The sequence below is a fragment of the Salvelinus alpinus genome, chromosome 14, assembly GCF_045679555.1.
Source record: "Salvelinus alpinus chromosome 14, SLU_Salpinus.1, whole genome shotgun sequence".
Lineage (NCBI taxonomy): Eukaryota > Metazoa > Chordata > Actinopteri > Salmoniformes > Salmonidae > Salvelinus > Salvelinus alpinus.
Window position 1 is genome coordinate 24,345,672 of NC_092099.1, and position 20,424 is coordinate 24,366,095.

The 20,424-nt window shown below is 40.5% G+C and overlaps 1 protein-coding gene and 1 long non-coding RNA gene across 8 annotated transcripts in view; one reads left to right on the forward strand and one right to left on the reverse strand.

Annotated features, from left to right (window-relative positions):
* Positions 1 to 20,424, forward strand: part of LOC139538627 (beta-galactoside alpha-2,6-sialyltransferase 2-like) — a 73,424-nt gene that overhangs the window by 26,744 nt on the left and 26,256 nt on the right. The gene's annotated exons all lie outside the window — the stretch shown is intronic.
* LOC139538626 (uncharacterized) lies at positions 627 to 1,870 on the reverse strand. Its single transcript, XR_011667767.1, has 2 exons — positions 842 to 1,870; positions 627 to 729 (listed from the first exon to the last, which is right to left on the reverse strand). It is a non-coding gene; the product is annotated as an uncharacterized lncRNA (long non-coding RNA).

Sequence of the window (20,424 nt, forward strand, 5' to 3'; positions counted from 1 at the left end):
CCAAAACCAATTCTTCCTTTGGACGCCTCTCCTTCCAGTTCTCTGCTGCCAATGACTGGAACGAACTACAAAAATCTCTGAAACTGGAAACACCTATCTCCCTCACTAGCTTTAAGCACCAGCTGTCAGAGCAGCTCATAGATTACTGCACCTGTATATAACCCATCTACAATTTAGCCCAAACAACTACCTCTTTACCTACTGTATTTATTTATTAATTTATTTTGCTCCTTTGCACCCCATTATTTCTGTCTCTACTTTGCACTTTCTTCCACTGCAAACCAACCATTCCATTGTTTTTTTAGTTTTTATTTTACTTGCTGTGTTGTACTCACTTCGCCTCCATGGCCTTTTATATTTTTATTTATTTATACATATATTTGTTTGCCTTCACCTCCCTTATCTCACCTCACTTGCTCACATTGTATATAGACTTATTTTTTTTTTCACTGTATTATTGACTATATGTTTGTTTTACTCCATGTGTAACTATGTGTTGTTGTATGTGTCGAACTGCTTTGCTTTATCTTGGCCAGGTCGCAATTGTAAATGAGAACGTGTTCTCAATTTGCCTACCTGGTTAAATAAAGGTTAAATAAATAAATAAATAAATAAATAAAACAGTCTTATTAAAATTAGATAATAGTGTTTATTCTCGGAGCACGCTGCCATTTGATCATAAACACAGGTTTATATACAAGATATGACGTCATAGGTTACAGAATAAGTCTCATTGTCCTGACAAATAGAAAACAGGTTCAAAAGTTCATTCCAACTTCACAGCACCCACACATGACACACACATAATCAATTATCCTGAAGGCTCACTATAATTTATTACCACTTTAGCAGACAACTCAAGATAATGGAAGACCTAAAAAGTTACCCACAGCCTTATCTAAACATCTCAGGGCTAAGTTGGGTCAGTTCAACCATAGTTTAATGACCCTTTCTGCTTACTTTATAACCCACAACACAAATCTCTTTTCACCAGGCGTGCAGAGTTCAATTAGTTATAGTTTTATCTAAAGCTAGGAATTGTTTTAATTATTAATTAACAAAATTCCTAACAGTAGATAAGCTGTAGACCACACTATCATGAGATACTCTACCTCAGGCAAGCAAAACCTCAACACTTTCTTAGATATCGTGCACCAGCTGTTTATAGATATCCGTAGACCGCCGCCCCTTACCAGAGGCTGTTGTTCTATCCTGCCGATACAATGTATAACCCGCCAGCTGTATGTTATTTGTGTCGTCGTTCAGCCACGACTTGGTGAAACATAAGATATTACAGTTTTTAATGTCCTGTTGGTAGGATATACGTGGTTTTAGTTCGTCCACTTTGTTATTGAGCGATTCTACGTTGGCCAATAATACCGATGGCAAAGGCAGATTAGCTACTCGTTGCTGGATCATCACAAGGCACCCCGAGCTCCTTCTGCAAAACCTCTCTCTTTCTCCTGCGACTCATTAAAGAACAATTATTTGTCCAGTTCAAGGTGAGTAATCGCTGTTCTGATGTCCAGAAGCTCTTTTTGGTCATAGGAGACGGTAGCAGCAACATTATGTACAAAATAAGTTACAAAAAATGCGTAAAAAAAACTAATAAATAAATGGACATTTTGGATATATATCGACGGAATTAATCGAACAAAAGGACCATTTGTGATGTTTATGGGACATATTGGAGTGCCAAAAACAGAAGCTCATCAAAGGTAAGGCATGAATTATATTTCTATTTCTGCGTTTTGTGTCGCGGGTTGAAATATGCTTCTCTGTCTGTTTACTATTGTGCTATCCTCAGATAATAGCATCGTTTGCTTTCGCCGAAAAGCCTATTTGAATTCTGACATGTTGGCTGGATTCACAACCAGTGTAGCTTTAATTTCGTATCTTTCATGTGTGATTTAATGAAAGTTTGATTTTATAGTAATTTTCATAGTAATTAATTTGAATTTGGCGCTCTGCATTTTCTCTGGCTTTTTGCCAAGTGAGACAGTAGCGTCCCGCCTAAACTCAGATCTTTGGATATAAATATGAACTTTACCGAACAAAACATGCATGTATTGTGTAACATGAAGTCCTATGAGTGTCATCTGATGAAGATCATCAAAGGTTAGTGATTATTTCTGCTTTTTGTTACTCCTCTCTTTGGCTGGAAAAATGGCTGTCTTTTTCTGTGACTTGGCTCATACCTAACATAATCGTTTGGTGTGCTTTCGTCGTAAAACCTTTTTGAAATCGGACACTTTGGCTGGATTTACAACAAGTGTATCTTTAAAATGGTGTAAAATACTTGTATGTTTGAGGAATTTAAATTATGGGATTTCTGTTGTTTTGAATTTGGCGCCCTGCAGTCTCACTGGCTGTTGACGAGGTGGGATGCTACCGTCCCACATACCCTAGAGAGGTTAAGAGGCCATAAAAACGGCAGCCGTCCCCTCCGGCGTCATCTGTAAATTGTCTCCCTATTTAAAAAGAAGATGGAGAACAAGCTATTAAGGAAAATACTGGTGTTTTTGGTGCAGGTACAGCTAACAAGTCCAAAAACAATTTTGCCATTATTGTCATTACTATATATCGTCAGAAATAATATCCCAATATGTAACTATCGATTTCTTTTCCATCACCACTAGTATTTATGGAGAAAAGTATTCTGGCTACACTGAGAAAAGGACAGGAGAAAAGTAGCTATGTCAGAGTGCTGTCTGCTGATAGAATGCCTGTTTTGTGAATTCTTATCCAAGTGGAGATACTGAAGCACAAAATGTACAGTAAGAAGCACTTTAGATCTGCATTTACAAAGCGCAGAGATATTTCTTATGCGTTTTAGCTTAGATTTTTTTGTAAAAAAACGAGTTCTGCATTTACGCGACCCCTAAGTTTAACTTGCTAGTTATTCGAGTGATTTGGTCTGATGTAGCAACATTTGAAATGTTTTTTTTTACATTGGATAAAAGTAGACTCGGAGCTAGAAAATTGTATATAATACGCTGCAGTTGAGGAACAAATAGGGAAAGTAATTCTGCTTTGAAAGTTGATAAACTTGTAACCCCACTTTTGAGAAAATGTCCCTTGAATGTTTTGGGACACCTACTGGAGAGCTCTTTTTCTACACCCATTCAGCATCGTTCACACCCTCTTAAGCATTAGCCCTACCCATCTCTTTAAGGATTCACATTTGAGGCCATGTGCTAAACAGTGAGTATGGTAGTGTGCAACCAAAGATTAAGATGTAAGGCTGGTTTATACTACTACTTTCGACATGTCACTGCAACAACTGTATACAGACATCATGAACATTCTATTGTCGTCCGACATCAAATTTATCATTGTCATTATGAAAAAGTATGAACACACAAATGTCATGCAGTCATTTTTGTGTTTATACTTTTTCATAACGACAACGATAAATTTAATGTCGGGACGACAATAGAATGTTCATGATGTCACTGCGACAACTGTATGCAGACGATGTCGATAGTAGTAGTATAAACCAGCCTTACGTCTTAATCTTTGGTTGTACACTACCATACTCACTGTTTAGCACATGGCCTCAAATGCAGTCTGTCAGCCTGGGGGTCCAAAATATCATAACAGGCATATTTTAACAGAAATAAACCCATCCGTTTAAAAATGAATTTAGTAGATGTCAATCTAGGAAACCAGGCAACTAAAAGCAACTTTCTAAACAATGTTTTTGGTTAGTTTCTAGCTTGTTAGGTGTAAACAGTACAGTGAGATGATTACTTGCATAGTGGAGTCTTTTTGTGTAGCTAGTTAAACAAAACTGTTCATTTGCACAATATCTTTCATTCGCTTTTAAATGTCCAAACTCACCAAAAATGACATTTGGTAGCTCCTACCTAATATACAGTATATAACTTCATGAGCTGGATTGCCTGTCTTTGCAATTAGTTTATTTTTGTTTGGGCTCGTTAGCATATTTAGCTAGCAGCCTCCATGGAAATTCACTATTACCTTTGCTAATATTGTTAGCATTCCGGTAATAGACGACCAATGACCAAATCTTTTTTTTTGGTGCCTCATTGTGTACTAAGCCAGTAATATCGTAAATCCTTGGATGAGAGAAGGACAGTATGACGATATGAAAATCTGGATACTGCCCAACCATAGTTTCCATATGTTTGTATGCACATTCGGAAAGTAATCAGACCCCTTGACTTTTTTCACATTTTGTTACGTTTCAGCCTCATTCTAAAATTGATCAAATTGTTTTTTTTTTAACTCGTCTATCTACACACAGTATCCCGTAATGACAAAGTAAAAACTGTTTTTTAAGGTATTTTATTAAAAATACATAACTGAAATATCACATTAACATACAATACCAGTCAAAAGTTTGGACACACCTACTCATTCAAGGGCTTTTCTTTATTTTTACTATTTTCTGCATTGCAGAATAATAGTGAAGACATCAAAACTATGAAATAACACAAATAGAATCATGTATTAACCCAAAAAGTTATAAACAAATCAAAATAGATTTTAGTTTCTTCAAAGTAGCCACCCTTGCACACTCTCAACCATTTTAACCTGGAATGCTTTTCCAACAGTCTTGAAGGAGTTCCCACATATGCAGAGCACTTGTTGGCTGCTTTTCCTTCACTCTGCGGTCCAACTCATCCCAAACCATCTAATTTGGGTTGAGGTCGGGTGATTGTGGAGGCCAGATCATCTGATGCAGCACTCGTCATGCTCCTTCTTGGTCGAACAACTCTTACACAGCCTGGAGGTGTGTTTTGGGTCATTGTCCTGTTGAAAAACAAATAATAGTCTCACTAAGTACAAACCAGATGGGATGGTGTATTGCTGCAGAATGCTGTAGTAGCTTGCTGGTTAACTGTGCCTTGAATTCTAAATTAATCACTGACAGTGTCACCAGCAAAGCACCATCACACCACCTCCTGCATGCTTCAAGGTGGGAACTACACATGCAGAGATCATCCATTCATCTACTCTGCGTCTCATAAAGACACGGCAGTTGGATCCCAAAATCTCAAATTTGGACTCATCAGACCAAAGGACAGATTTTCACCGGTCTAATGTCCATTGCTCGTGTTTCTTGGCCCAAGCAAGTCTCTTCTTCTTATTGGTGTCCTTTTAGTAGTGGTTTCTTTGCAGCCTGAATGAAAGCCTGATTCACGCAGTCTCCTCTGAACAGTTGATGTTGAGATTTGTCTGTTACTTGAACTCTGAAGCATTTATTTGGGCTGCAATTTCTGAGGCTGGTAACTCTAATGAACTTGTCCTCTGCAGTAGAGGTAACTCTGGGTCTTCCTTTCCTGTGGCGTTCCTCATGACTGCCAGCTTCATCATAGCACTTGATGGTTTTTGCGACTACTTGACGAAACTTGAAAAGTTCTTGAAATGTTCAAGATTGACTGACCTTCATGTCTTAAAATAATAATGGACTGTCGTTTCTCTTTGATTATTTGAGCTGTTCTTGCTGTAATATGGACTTGGTCTTTTACCAAATAGGGATATCTTCTTGTCACAACACACAACTGATTGACTCAAACGCACTAAGAAGGAAAGAAATTCCACTAACTTTTAACAAGGCACACCTGTTAATTGAAATGCATTCCAGGGGACTACCTCATGAAGCTGGTTGAGATAATGCCAAGAGTGCTGTCATCAAGGCGAAGGGTGGCTACTTTGAAGAATCTCAAATATAAAATATATCTTGATTTGTTTAACACTTTTTTTTGGTTACTACATGATTCCATGTGTTATTTCATAGTTTTCATGTCTTCACTATTATTCTACAATGTAGAAAAATATTGTAAAAATAAAGGAAAAACCCTGGAATAAGTAGGTGTGTCAACTTTTGACCGGTACTGTAAGTATTCAGACCTTTTACTCATTATTTTGTTGAAGGACTTTTGCAGAGATTACAGCCTCTGGTCATCTTGGGTATGACGCTACTGTATTTGGGGAGTTTCTCCCCATTCTTCTCTGCAGATTCTCTCTAGCTCTGTCAGGTTGGATGGGGAGTTTCACTGCACAGCTATTTTCAGGTCTCTCCAGAGATGTTCGATCGGCTTCAAGTCCGGGCTCTCGCTCAGCCACTCAAGGACATTCAGAGACTTGTCTCGAAGCCACTCCTGCGCTGTCTTGGCTGTGTGCTTAGGCTCGTTGTCCTATTGGAAGGTGAACCTTTGCCCCAGTCGGATGTCCTGAGCACTCTGGAGCAGGTTTTCATCAAGAATCACTCCGTTCATCTTTCCCTCAATCCTGACCAAATCAAATGTATTTATATAGCCCTTCTTACATCAGCTGATGCCAAAAAGTGCTGTACAGAAACTCAGCCTAAAACCCCAAACAGCAAGCAATGCAGGTGTAGAAGCACGGTGGCTAGGAAAAACTACCTAGAATGGCCAAAACTTGGGAAGAAACCTAGAGAGGAACCAGGCTATGAGGGGTGGCCAGTCCTCTTCTGGCTGTGCTGGGTGGAGATTATAAAAGAATATGGCCAAGATGTTCAAATGTTCATAAATGACTATTATGGTCAAATAATAATAATCACAGTAGTTGTTGAGAGTGCAACAGGTTAGCACCTCGGGAGTAAATGTCAGTTGGCTTTTCATAGCTAATCGTTGAGAGTATCTCTACCGCTCCTGCAGTCTCTAGAGAGTTGAAAACAGCAGGTCTGGGACAGGTAGCACGTCCGGTGAACAGGTCAGGGTTCCATAGCCGCAGGCAGAACAGTAGAAACTGGAGCAGCAGCACGGCCAGGTGCTCTGGGGACAGCAAGGAGTCATCATGCCAGGTAGTCCTGAGGCATGGTCCTAGTGCATGTCAGAGCAAAAACCAAGCCAGGAGGTCTCGACTAGTCTCCCTGCTGCTGAAAAACATCCCCACAGCCTGATGCTGCCACCTCAATGCTTAACCGTAGGGATGGTGCCAGGTTTCCTCCAGACGTGACGCTTGGCATTCAGGCCAAAGAGTTCACTCTTGGTTTTACCAGACCAGATAATCTTGTTTCTCATGTTCTGAGAGTCTTTGGTGCCTTTTGGCAAACTCCAAGTGTGCTGCCATGTGCCTTTTACTGAGGAGTGGCTTCCGCCTGCCCACTCTACCATAAAGGCCTGATTGGTGGAGTGCTACAGAGATGGTTGTCCTTCTGGAAGGTTCTCCCATCTCCACAGAGGAATTCTGGAGTGCTGTCAGTGACCATCGGGTTCTTGGTCTCCTCCCTGACCAAGGCCCTCTCTCCCGATTTTGCTCAGTTTGGCCAGGCGGCCAGTCGGTCGGTCTTGGTGGTTCAAATCTTCTTCCATTTAAGAATGATGAAGGACATTGTGTTTTTGGGGACTTTCAATGCTGCAGAAATGTTTGGGTACCCTTTCCCAGATCTGTGCCTCGACACAATCCTGTCTTGGAGCTCTACAGACAGTTCCTTCGACCTCCTGGCTTGGTTTTTGCTCTGACATGCACTCAACTGTGGGACCTTTATATAGACAGCTGTGTGCCATTCCAAATCATGTCCAATCAATCGATTGAATTTACCACAGTTGGACTCCAATCAAGTTGTGGAAACCGCTCAATGATGATCAATGGAAACAGGATGCCTCTGAGCTCAATTTCGAGTCTCATAGCAAAGGGTCTGAATTCCTATGTACATAAGCTGTTTCTGTTTTTTATTTTTAATACATTAGCAAACATTTCTAAAAACCTGTTCGCTTTGTCATTATGGGGTATTGTGTCTCGATTGAGGAACATTTTTTATTTAATTCATTTCAGAATAAGGCTGTAACGTAACAATGTGGAAAAAGTCAAGGGGTCTGAATACTTTACGAATGCACTGTATTTGATACCATTCCAGCCATTACAATGAGCCCATACTCCTATAGCTTCTCCCACCAGCCTTTTTCTGGTGTATTGGCACTCTTATGGTGTACTTTCCCATGATGAGAGAAACGACTCTTGAGCAAGGCTTATTAATCAATCCAATGAGTCAATGCAGTGAATCAGCAGAGCTACAGCCTGGCAGTGAAAAAGACCTGGCAAACAGGACCTCTGCTGACTGATAAATGTGTGTGTGTGTGTGTGTGTGCGTTTAAACAAGACATCATCCACACTGCATGGTTAACACATTAGTCATGTATTATGGAGGCATCAAGGTCTCTCCCTTCCTCTCTCTTTCTCAATTTTTTTATTGAGGGGTTGGGTGAAATGCGGAAGACACATTTCAGTTTGAATGCATTCAGTTGTGCAACTGACTAGGTATCCCCTTTCCTTTCATCATGTTCTAAATGAAACCACTCTCATAATTACAGGAAGTCTGTACTAGAGCTTGGCAATATGAACAACAATTCTGGTAATTTATAATGATAAATAGAATGCTAAGTTTATAACATTTAAATGTTATCACCCTTAAAATTACTACACTGAACAAACATATAAACAACTATTTCAAGAGTTTTACTGAGTTACAGTTCATATAAGAAAATAAATCTAATTAATTAATTAGGCCCTAATCTATGGATTTCACATGACTAGGAAAACAGATGCCTTAACTTCTAATTGGTCCCAATCCCGGATCCGGGAGCACCCCCCACAGTAAAAAAGCTGACTAGCATAGCCTAGCATAGCGTCACAAGTAAATACTAGCATCTAAATATCATTAAATCACAAGTCCAAGACACCAGATGAAAGATACACATCTTGTGAATCCAGCCATCATTTCTGATTTTTAAAATGTTTTACAGGGAAGACACAATATGTAAATCTATTAGCCAACCACGATCGCAAAAGACACAACTTTTTTTTCCCACCATTTTTTTCCTGCATAGGTAGCTATCACAATTTCGACCAAATAAAGATATAAATAGTCACTAACCAAGAAATAACTTCATCAGATGACAGTCTGATAACATATTTATTGTATAGCATATGTTTTGTTAGAAAAATGTGCATATTTCAGGTATAAATCACAGTTCTACATTGCAGCTGCAATCTGAAATAGCGTCGATGCAGCCAGAATAATTACAGAGACCAACATCAAATACCTAATTACTCATCATAAATCATTTCTGAAAAATACACAGCGTACAGCAAATGAAAGCCCAACATCTTGTGAAGCCAGCCAATATGTCAGATTCTTTAAGTGTTTTACAGCGAAAACACAATATAGCATTATATTAGCTTACCACAATAGCCAGAAACACAACCGCATTTACCAGCAGCAAAGGTTAGCGATCGTAACAATCCAGCAAAAGATATATAATTTGACTAACCTTGATAAACTTCATCAGATGACAGTCCTGTAACATCATATTACACAATGCATATAGGTTTTGTTCGAAAATGTGCATATTTAGCAGCACAAATCGTGGTTATACAATGTGATCAGTAGCAACATTTCAGGCATTCTGGCCGGCGCCATCTTGGAGAGGCACCTAATCTAATCGATAAATAATCGTAAACTTGACTAAAAAATACAGGTTGGACAGCAAATGAAAGATGCATTAGTTATTAATGCAACCGCTGTGTTAGATTTTTAAAATTAACGTTACTAGACATACAGTGTGCGTTACAGCCAGACCAGTGCCGAAATTAATGGCGGACAAATCCTTTTACATTTTTCCACATAAATACGAATTAAATCATAAATAGCTCTTACTTTTGGACGAGCTTCCATCAGAATCTTGGGCAAGTTGTCCTTTGTCCAAAAGAATCGTTGCTCGGTTGTAAAACGTCCTCTTCAACTTTGGAAATAGCAGCTAACGTTAGCTATGTGGCGCAGACATGCCCAAATCCTCAAAACGCAATACTAAGGAAATTCCGAAAATCGCAATATACTCGCATAAACTGATATAACTCGGTTTAAAATAACTTCGTTATGATGTTTCTAACACCTATATCGAATTAAATTACAGACGGATATATCTAAGGCCGATAACTGAGCGTTTCAAAATGCCATCCTGAGGTCTTGCTTTGCGTCATGACGAACGTCGAAAAGAGAGCTCCCTCCATTCCTTGGGGCTTTATAAGGTCTGAGATCTGCCTAGAAACTCCATTCCAATTCTCATTGGTTACTGACATCCAGGGGAAGGCGCGTGCAGTTCATGTCGACCCATAGGATACATACAGAGCTTTAAACTGATCCTCGTTTTCAGACCTTCGCAGTTCCTGTCATGAATTTCGCTGCAGAATGAGTTCTGTTTCACACACAGACATAATTCAAACGGTTTTAGAAACTAGAGATTGTTTTCTATCCAATAGTAATAATAATATGCATATTGTACGAGCAAGAATTGAGTACGAGGCAGTTTAATTTGGGAACGATAAATGGTAATGTTGAAACAGCACCCCCTATATTGAGAAAAGGTTAAAACTTCTTAGGGATAGGGGGCGACATTTTCACTTTTGGATGAATTTGTGCCCAAATTAAACGGCCTCGTACTCTGTCCTAGATCATATGATATGCATATTATTATTACTATTGGATAGAAAACACTCTGAAGTTTCTAAAACTGTTTGAATTATATCTGTGAGTAAAACAGAACTCATATGGCAGGCAAACTTGTTTGGAAGTGAAAATTCTGAAATGGGTCGCACATAATCGAACAAAACATAAATGTATTGTATAACATGATGTCATATGACTGTCATCTGATGAAGTTGTTCAAAGGTTAGTGATTAATTTTATCTCTATTTGTGGGTTTTGTGAAAGCTATCTTTTCTGTGAAAAGATGGCGGTGTGTTTTTGGATATTGTAGCGAGCTAACAAATATATGTTGTGTTTTCGCTGTAAAACATTTTAAAAATCGGACATGTTGGCTGGATTCACAAGATGTTTATCTTTAATTATGTGTACAACATGTATTTTTCATCAAAGTTTTATGATGAGTATTTCTGTATTTCACGTTGCTCTCTGTAATTATTCTGGCTGTTTTGGAGCCATTTCTGAACATGGCGCCAATGTAAAACCACGATTTCTGGCTATAAATATGCACATTTTCGAACAAAACATAAATGTATTGTATAACATGTCATAAGACTGTCATCTGATGAAGTTGTTCAAAGGTTAGTGATGAATTTTATCTCTATTTGTGGGTTTTGTGAAAGCTATCTTTGCGGTGAAAAAATTGCAGTTTTTTTTGGGATATGGTGGTGAGCTAACATAAATATATGTTGTGTTTTCACTGTAAAACATTTTAAAAATCGGACATGTTGGCTGGATTCACAAGATGTTTATCTTTCATTTGCTGTATTGGACTTGTGATTTCATGAAATTATATTATATGATATCCCTGTGGCGCTAGCGTTTCTGATGAGAATGATCCCGGATCCGGGATGGGGGGTCCGTAGAGGTAAAAAAAAAAAGTATGGGACTGGATCAGAAAACTAGTCGGTGTATGGTTAGACATCTCCTTCACATAGTCTGTTGATTGTGGAATGTTATCCCACACGTCATTGGCTGTGCGGAGTTGCTGGATATTGGCGGTGTTAGGTTCTGAACAGAGAAACTAAAACGGACGACTAGAAAAAGCTCACACCAAGTTTTCACCCTCTGGGTCATACAACTGCAAATACATTTTTCCCATGATCAAACAACCGTTTTTACTGCATGTCAGGACAAGAGTAGTGGTGCAACTGTTGTGCTGTTGTCATCGCAGTCACTTCTCCATGATTGTTCATCAGTGACCTCCTGTTCACCTTACTCAACAGACCTGGGTCATATGCTCTGTTCAACTTTTCTTTCACAGTAACTTTCCACACACCTATTTCCTCTTTACCCTTCTTTGACCCCTATCATATACAGTTGAAGTCGGAAATTTACAAGCACCTTAGCCAAATACATTTAACTTCCTGACTTATGTCTTGATGTTGCTTCAATATATCCACATACTTGTCCTCCCTCATGATGCCATCTATTTTGTGAAGTGCACCAGTTCCTCCTGCAGCAAAGCACCCCCACAACATGCTGCCACCCCCGTGCTTCATGGTTGGGATGGTGTTCTTCGACTTTTTCCTCCAAACATAACGATGGTCATTATGGCCAAACCGTTCTATTTTTGTTTCATCAGACCAGAGGACATTTCTTCAAAAAGTACGATCTTTGTCCCCATGTGCAGTTGCAAACCGTAGTCTGGCTTTTTAATGGCGGTTTTGGAGCAGTGGCTTCTTCCTTGCTGAGCGGCCTTTCAGGTTATGTCGATATAGGACACGTTTTACTGTGGATATAGATATTTTGTGTCTGTTTCCTCTGTTTCCTCCAGCATCTTCACAAGGTCCTTTGCTGTTGTTCTGGGATTGATTTGCACTTTTCGCCCCAAAGTACGTTCATCTCGAGGAGACAGAACACGTCTCCTTCCTGAGCGGTATGATGGCTGCGTGGTCCCATGGTGTTTATACTTGCATACTATTGTTTTGTACAGATGAACGTGGTACCTTCAGGCATCATTTGGAAATTTCTCCCAAGGATGAACCAGACTTGTGGAGGTCTCCAATTTTTTTCTGATCTCTTGGCTGATTTCTTTCGATTTTCCCATGATGTCAAGCAAAGAGGCACTGAGTTTGAAGGTAGGCCTTGAAATACATCCACAGGTACACCTCCAATATACTCAAATGATGTCGATTAGCCTATCAGAAGCTTCTAAAGCCATGACATCATTTTCTGGAATTTTCCAAGCTGTTTAAAGACACAGTCAACTCAGTGTATGTAAACTTCTGACCCACTGGAATTGTGATTTAGTCAATTATAAATGAAATAATCTGTATGTAAACAATTGTTGGAAAATTTGCTTGTGTCATGCACAAAGTAGATGTCCTAACCGACTTCCCAAAACTATAGTTTGTTAACAAGAAATTTGTGGAGTGGTTGAAAAACGATTTTTAATGACTCCAACCTAAGTGTATGTAAACTTCCGACTTCAACTGTGTGTGTCATTCTGTCTCTGTCTGTCTGTGTGTGTGTAACACGGATCCTGGATCATTACTACTCTCCCTTTTGGGATGGATCACACCTCCATTCGGTTCCTTCCCACCTATAGGCAGAAACTTAAACAGGAAGCGCCGGTGGTAAGGACTGTTCAACGTTGGTCTGACCAATCAGAGTCTATGCTTCAATATTTTTTTGATCACGTGGACTGGGAAATGTTCCGGGTCGTCTCTGAGAATTTTATCGACCTATACATTGACTCGGTGACTGGGTTCATCAGAACGTCCATAGAGGATGTTCTTCCCACTTAGACGATCCACACTTATCCAAACCAAAAACATTGGATAGATGGCAGCATTCGCGCAGAACTTAATGCGCTAACTACCCCATTTAACCACGGCAAAGTGACTGGGAACATGGACGTATACAAACAGACCAGCTACGACCTCCGTAAGGCAATCGGAGGCAAAATGACAGTACAGGGACCAAGTGGAGTCGCAATTCAATAGCTCAGACACAATGTGGCAGGAATTTGACAATCATGGATTATACAGGGAAAGCCAGCCACATCGCAGACACCGACACCTCGCTCCCGGATGAGCTAAACACCTTCTTCGTCCACATCGAGGAAAACAACATTGTGCCACCGACGCGGGCCCCCGACGGTCATGAGGACTCAGTGGTCTCGTTTTCCATGGCCAACGTGAGTAAGTAATTTTAGGTGCGTTATCGCTCGCAAGGCTGCCGACCCAGACAGCATCCAACATTGGTCTGACCCAAGCCACATCCTCGGCTCGTGTGCAGACCGGCTTGCTGGAGTGTTTACGGACATATTCAATCTTTCCATATACCAACTCTGTTGTCCCCACTTGCTTCAAGATGTCCACCATTGTTCCTGTACCCAAGAAAGTGAAGGAACTGAACTAAATGACTATCACCCTGTAGCACTCACTTCTGTCATCATAAAGTGCTTGAAGAGGCATTTCACCTCCACCTTACCTGACACCCTAGACCCACTACAATTCACATATCTCCCCAACAGATCCACGGATGACGCAATCTCCGTTACATTGTCCTATCCCACCTGGCAAGGGAAATACCAATGTAAGAATATTGTTTATCAACTACAGCTCAGCCTTTAACATCATAGTGCCCTCCAAGCTCATCACTAAGCTCATGGCCCTGGGTCTGAACCCCTCCCTGTGCAACTGGGTCCTGGACTTCCTGATGGGCCGACCCCAAGTGGTCAATTTAGGCAACAACACCTCCGTCATGCTGATCCTCAACACGGGTGCCCAACAGGGGTGCGTGCTCAGCCCCCTCCTGTACTCCCTGTTCACCCATATCCCTCTCCGCAGTGGAGAGGGTCAAAAGCTTCAAGTTCCTCGGCGTGTACATTATTCACAACTTGAAATGGTCCCTTCACACAGACAGCGTGGTGAAGTTGGCCTAACAGCGCCTCTTCAACCTCAGGAGGCTGCTAAGACCCAAACAAACTTCTAGAGATGCACCATTGAGAGCATCCTGTAGGGCTGTATCACCGCCTGGTGCTGCAATTGCATTGTCCGCAACCGCAGGGCTCTCCAGAGGGTGGCGCGTTCAGTCCAACGCATCGCTGGGGGCACACTGCCTGTACTCCAGGACATCTATAGCACCCAGTGTCACAGGAAGGTTAAGAAAATCATCAAGGACCTCGGCCACCCGAGCCACGGTCTGTTCGCCCTGCTACCATGTAGAAGGCAGACACAGTACAGGTACTTTTCATTTTTAATTAATTTGTAAAAATATTTTGTAATTTTACAAAAACAGTTCCCATTGTAGCCAATTCAGTTAGAGTAATTCTGTTACTGATTTTGATTTCAATCACTTCAATAATTCAAAAACAAACTTGATATCAGTAAAAACACAAACTAATTGGTACATCTAACCTTGTTACTTCTGTGAACTTTTCATTATTCTCCCTCATGAGGGAGAGAAATGAGAAAATATTGAATTATTGAAATGAGAAAACGGAATTACAAAGCACGAGGCAAATCATTTCTTAAACTAAATATGTGTTGCTATTTTATTTGTGTTTCTACTACCTTACGACTTTGTCTGCTAGATGTTTTCTAAGACCCCTTTTCCATTTGTTTGACCAGAAATGCAAAGCCTTTGTTTAAAATTGGTTGAAAAATTTATATATCCCTTAATAAAAACATCTTTCATTTGACACCCAATTTGCCATGCTTTGATGAACTTCACATGCTGTTGCTCATGGGTCCTTTTTTAGATGGAAATGCCTAGTACTAGCATAATGATACGTAATTGAGAGTATTTTAGCACTGCTAATGCTGACACTGCCATTCTGGTTGTTGATGATCAATATTATTACACTTTCCAGGTTGTTCAAAATGCTTACCATTGTACAGTATGGGGAGGATACTCACGTCATCCACTAACAATGTGTTGATTTGGTAAGAGCATGGCCTGGGGGATAGAGATGGAGGGGGTTTAAACAGACACCATAATACCACAATACCACAATGGATCGGCTCATTATCTTAGGTGGCCACATGGATGTGCTTGTGTGTGTGTTTTGAAAGTGAGAGAGCGAATAAGCGTGCGCTGCATTCTCTGTGTATGTTATTGAGTGTGTGTACATTAGGTCCATAATTATTGGCACACTTAATAAAGATGAGCAGAAAAGACCGTGTACTGTATATAATAAGTACAAATACTGAGCTATATGCTTAAAAAAAGGGAAATTATTTTATACTAATACAGAAAAAGATACTTTGTTTAATAAGTTTAAAAAATATATATTGCCACCCCTGTCAAAATTATTGCCACCCCTGTTTTCACTCTAGCACCTTCCCCTTTCGAGTATAATGACACTGAGCCTTTTTCTAAAATGTTTTATGAGCTTGGAGAACATGTTGGGAGGGATTTTAGACCGTTCCGCCATACAGAATCTTTCCAGATCCTAGGCCTCTTCAATTCAAACCACAGGTTTTCAATGGGGTTCAAGTCCGGAGACTCAGCTGTCCATTGCAAAATTCAGATTTTGTGGCTATGAACTTCATGTTGGTGCTCATGGGTCCTTTTTACATGAAAATGACCTCAGTGTCGTTACCCTCGCAAGCGGAGGGTGGAGTATTGGTAACGGGTGGCAATAATTTTGACCCTTTTATTGCTTGTTAAACAAACACGGAGTTAATTAGTATAATATAATTTAATTTATAATAATTTCCCAATTTTTCTGAGGAGACAATAGTTCAGTATTTGTATTTATTTTAATATTTTTTGCTAATCTTTTTCAAGGTTGCCAGTAATTATGGGCCTGTTTGTTCACTAGGCTGTGTGCTGTGTTTGAGTGGCAGGTGGTGGGATGGCTGGAATGATCTGTGGGTCTCTGTGGCCTGCAGTGTGAGCTCAGCTCCACGTACTAGGTACTAGCCACAAGGAGACAAGGAGACTGGACCTAATGCTGGCACACACACTCGTAGGCATATCTCTACACACAAAGTAGGGAGGAGGCAATGAAGTAATAAGGTAAGGGAGGAAGACAGAATGTAAGGAAATAACATTACTGTTGGCTATGCTGCTGGATTAAGGTTTTGGCGGAGTGTGTGGGAAGGATTTACCCTCCTGTGTTTTAGGTCATAGGAAAAGGAGGAAACATGAACAACATATTCCTCACTCCATCAGCGAGATCTGCCGCTCTCCATCCCTCAGCATTCCTCTCTTCCTCCTTTAGCGAGATCTGCCGCTCTCCATCCCTCAGCATTCCTCTCTTCCTCCTTTAGCGAGATCTGCCGCTCTCCATCCCTCAGCATTCCTCTCTTCCTCCTTTAGCGAGATCTGCCGCTCTCCATCCCTCAGCATTCCTCTCTTCCTCCATCAGCGAGATCTGCCGCTCTCCATCCCTCAGCATTCCTCTCTTCTTCCTTTAGCTCTCTTTTATCTTTCTTTCTCCTCACGTCTCTCTCTTCCTGCGTCTCCTCCTTTATCTCCTTCTACCTTCATCTCTCTCTGCGTCATGTCTCTTTCCTGGCTGACTGGCTCTCTCTATCTTAGGGCTGGCACAATTCGTATTAACCGTGTAACCGACTGTTATGGATGAAGATGGTCATAACTGTTTGATAATTTTTTTGTGGAACTGTTTCTGCTGTAACATGGACTCTCAACAACACCCCCATAAATGCAGCAGCACACAGAAATAGAATGAATAGAACAGGCTTGGAACCTAGTTCGTTATCAATAAAACGTCACAATACGGTGCAGAGCGTTCGATTTGGAGACCCCCAACTCCACTAAAACCATTGACAACTGTGCCATTTTTAAGGGATTGTTATCTCTTAGGTTTTAATATCATCACCTTTTTGAAGAGCGTAGTCAGAATTACACATTTCCGATTTATTCCACATTTCGCTCTATCAGTTATACAGCAAGTAACTGCATGCTTTTCATGATCAGTAAATATCAATTGATCATGTATTTTCAGATTTCTAAGGGTAGCCTATCCATTTTGCATGTAGCTAGCTAGCTAAGCAAACGTCCCATTTAGCTTGCTTCATCAGAGATTAGGCTTTTGGAAAAAGCTTGACGTCGGCAAGTCCTGGTCAAGTTGTCAGTTGGACTACTATCATCACCACTATAGGTGGCAAGCAAATATAGCCATCTACCGATAGTTGACCGTCACAGCCCTAGTCTCGCTCTCTCTCCTTCTCTTCTTGTCCATCTCTCTGTTGGTCTCTCTTTTAGCCTGATCAGCCTGGGGGGAGGGGGGGTGTAATTTCAGGGAGAGAGTGTGCGCATGAGATGGAGAGTGTACGTGTGAGTTGGAGACGGACAGAAGGGTCTATTCATAACAGTGCAACTGTTTGACCTTGTTAGCAAGCAAATTGATCCAAGTTGGTTAGACTTTAAAGATTAGCTGGCTACTCACTAGCATGTGGGCCTGGTGTGCGTGAGAGATTGTTTATGAGACCTGTGTTAATTTTCTGTAAAGCCTGCTACAAGAATGTAACGGCTGTCGTCTTCCTCCTCCTCGGACGAGGAGAGGCGAGAAGGATCAGACCAATATGCGGAGTGATTTGCGTTCATGATGATTTATTATAACGAAACAATCCAGAACACTTACAAATCCAAAAACAACAAACGTGACAAAACCGACAACAGTCCCGTGTGGCACGAACACTAACACGAGATACAACCACCCACAAACACACACGTGAACCCCGGCTGCCTAAGTATGATTCTCAATCAGGGACAACGATTTACAGCTGCCTCTGATTGAGAATCATACCCGGCCGAACACAAACAACCCAACATAGAAAAATAACACATAGACAACCCACCCAACTCACGCCCTGACCAACTAAATAAATGCAAGAAAAAGGAAAAACAGGTCAGGAACGTGACAAAGAAGTTAGTAATTATTAGTGGATGTGTATAGTTACATTTGTAACAATGGGTATGTTCATAGACAGACTTGAAAGCAATATCAGTGATTATTGTAAAGAAGGTTAAACTATTTTAATAAAATAATTATTATTATGGTTGGTCTCATGGTCTTATGGTTGCGGAAGACTTTTATATTTAGCCTAGGTATAATTTCACAAGCCCTGAATTAATTAGATTATTCCTGACTGTTTGAAATACAGTGTATTGACCTTTTTTAATGGTGCAACAAAGCTTATGTAGAGAAAGTAAACATGTAAATATAAATGGAGATATGATTTTTAGGCCATATGGCCCAGCCCTAGTCCTGTGCTATCCTGTGGCAGCTATATTCATTTTTGATGCTAATAGGCGCTAGCAGGGTTGCCAACTCAGATCAAACTCGATCCTAGAGATGATGGAATCCCTTTTAACATGTTTACGTTTCAGTTATGTTATATTTCATTCAAGAATATTCCTGAATACCTCCAGGCCAAACTAGGGGGTAGCATAGCAACCTTCTGAGCTAGCCTTTCCCTTCACTTGCAGACTAACTGTTATTAGCTACAGTATTAGGTATCTTTAGAGATTAATATCACAGATAGAACAATGAGCCAGATATTTCACCAGATGTATAAATGTGACGCATCCGGTTGCCGTTTCCACTCACTACCAAATATGGTGAAGAGAGGAAGCCAGATGGATTTTGGCCGACATTCTGCAAAAACATTTCCTCGATTTAAACATTTGGTATCAATACAGTTTTCTGTTTCCAGAACTATAATCTGTAACAGGTAACTACGTTTTGTAGACCCTTTGCCAATGTTTGTAAAAATTGCCTTGTTTAGGAGTGCAAGAGCGAATTGAGTTATTGCACATGTGCAATTCACAGAGTAGGCGTTCCCTAACGGAAATATGCAAGTAAATGCTAGAAGGTGCGAAGGATCTCGCTTGGCTCTGTCCATCTTCTTGCTTGTTCTACCCACTATGATTCATTTGCTTCCATTGATAATATCACCTCTCTGACCCCTGCGAGTGGAGCAGGGTGAACCTGTAGGTGAGGGGCAGGTTTGCAGGGTCTACACAGGAAGAAAGTGGAGAGGATCCACTGTTCATATGGTCTGGCAAGCATGATATGAGCTCATTGATTTTTATTCTTCCTGTTCATCTTGCCCTTTATCTGCATCTCTTCCTCTCTCCTCTTTAATTTTCTCCCTCTTTCTCTCCTTACTCCCTTTCTCTCCCCACCACCATATTTCTCTCCTCTTCCTCTGAGGATTTATTCCATCCTTTTCTCACTGTGATTTTGTAATATCCAAGCGGCTCGGGTGTCTGCTCTGCTGTCATAAACTGTGAGGGATTTGATACTCATATAAATGCTTTTGGTCTAATGAAAGCAGTAGTGGTGCTTGTGTAAAATCCGTGGGCAAGCCAAGCCAGGGGGGGAAAAAGCCATATAACAACCTATGTATTGTGATGATTGCTTTCTTTGCTCTATAACCTGTTAGGTCTATATATCAATGTCACAAGGCATATGAACTAAGGCCGAGACAATAAGAAGACAGTGGCAGAATAAATTCAACCACACCTTTTTTTTAAATCACAAAACCGGAGAGCAACCTCCACAAAGCATATTGCATGTAACAAAGAGTTACATGACCTACTGGTCAAGCAAGTTAATGTTTCTGACATTTTTGGACCACTAAACAACTTGATTTAGAACCACAGAGAGTTACTGCAAGTTGCAATGAAAACAGGAGCTGCCTCCACTATTCCAGCACCATTTCACCATTTTCCAACATTATCAAATCACCCATGTTTAGTCTAGTACAGTGACAACTAAAAGATACTAAAAACAATTTAATCCAATCAACCTAAGCTGAATATGTGTCTGTCCCTGGTTCTGATTGTGTGTGTGTGTGTGTGCGCACATTTGTGCAAGTAGAAAAAACATGTTTACTCACCCTACTTGTAGAGAAACGCCAAAGCCATCCTCCTTTAGCCATCCTACCTGGCTAAAATGCTTAATTTCATGGGCAACTTTAGCTAGTTAACATTAGCCTTCTACGTCTAGCTACATATTG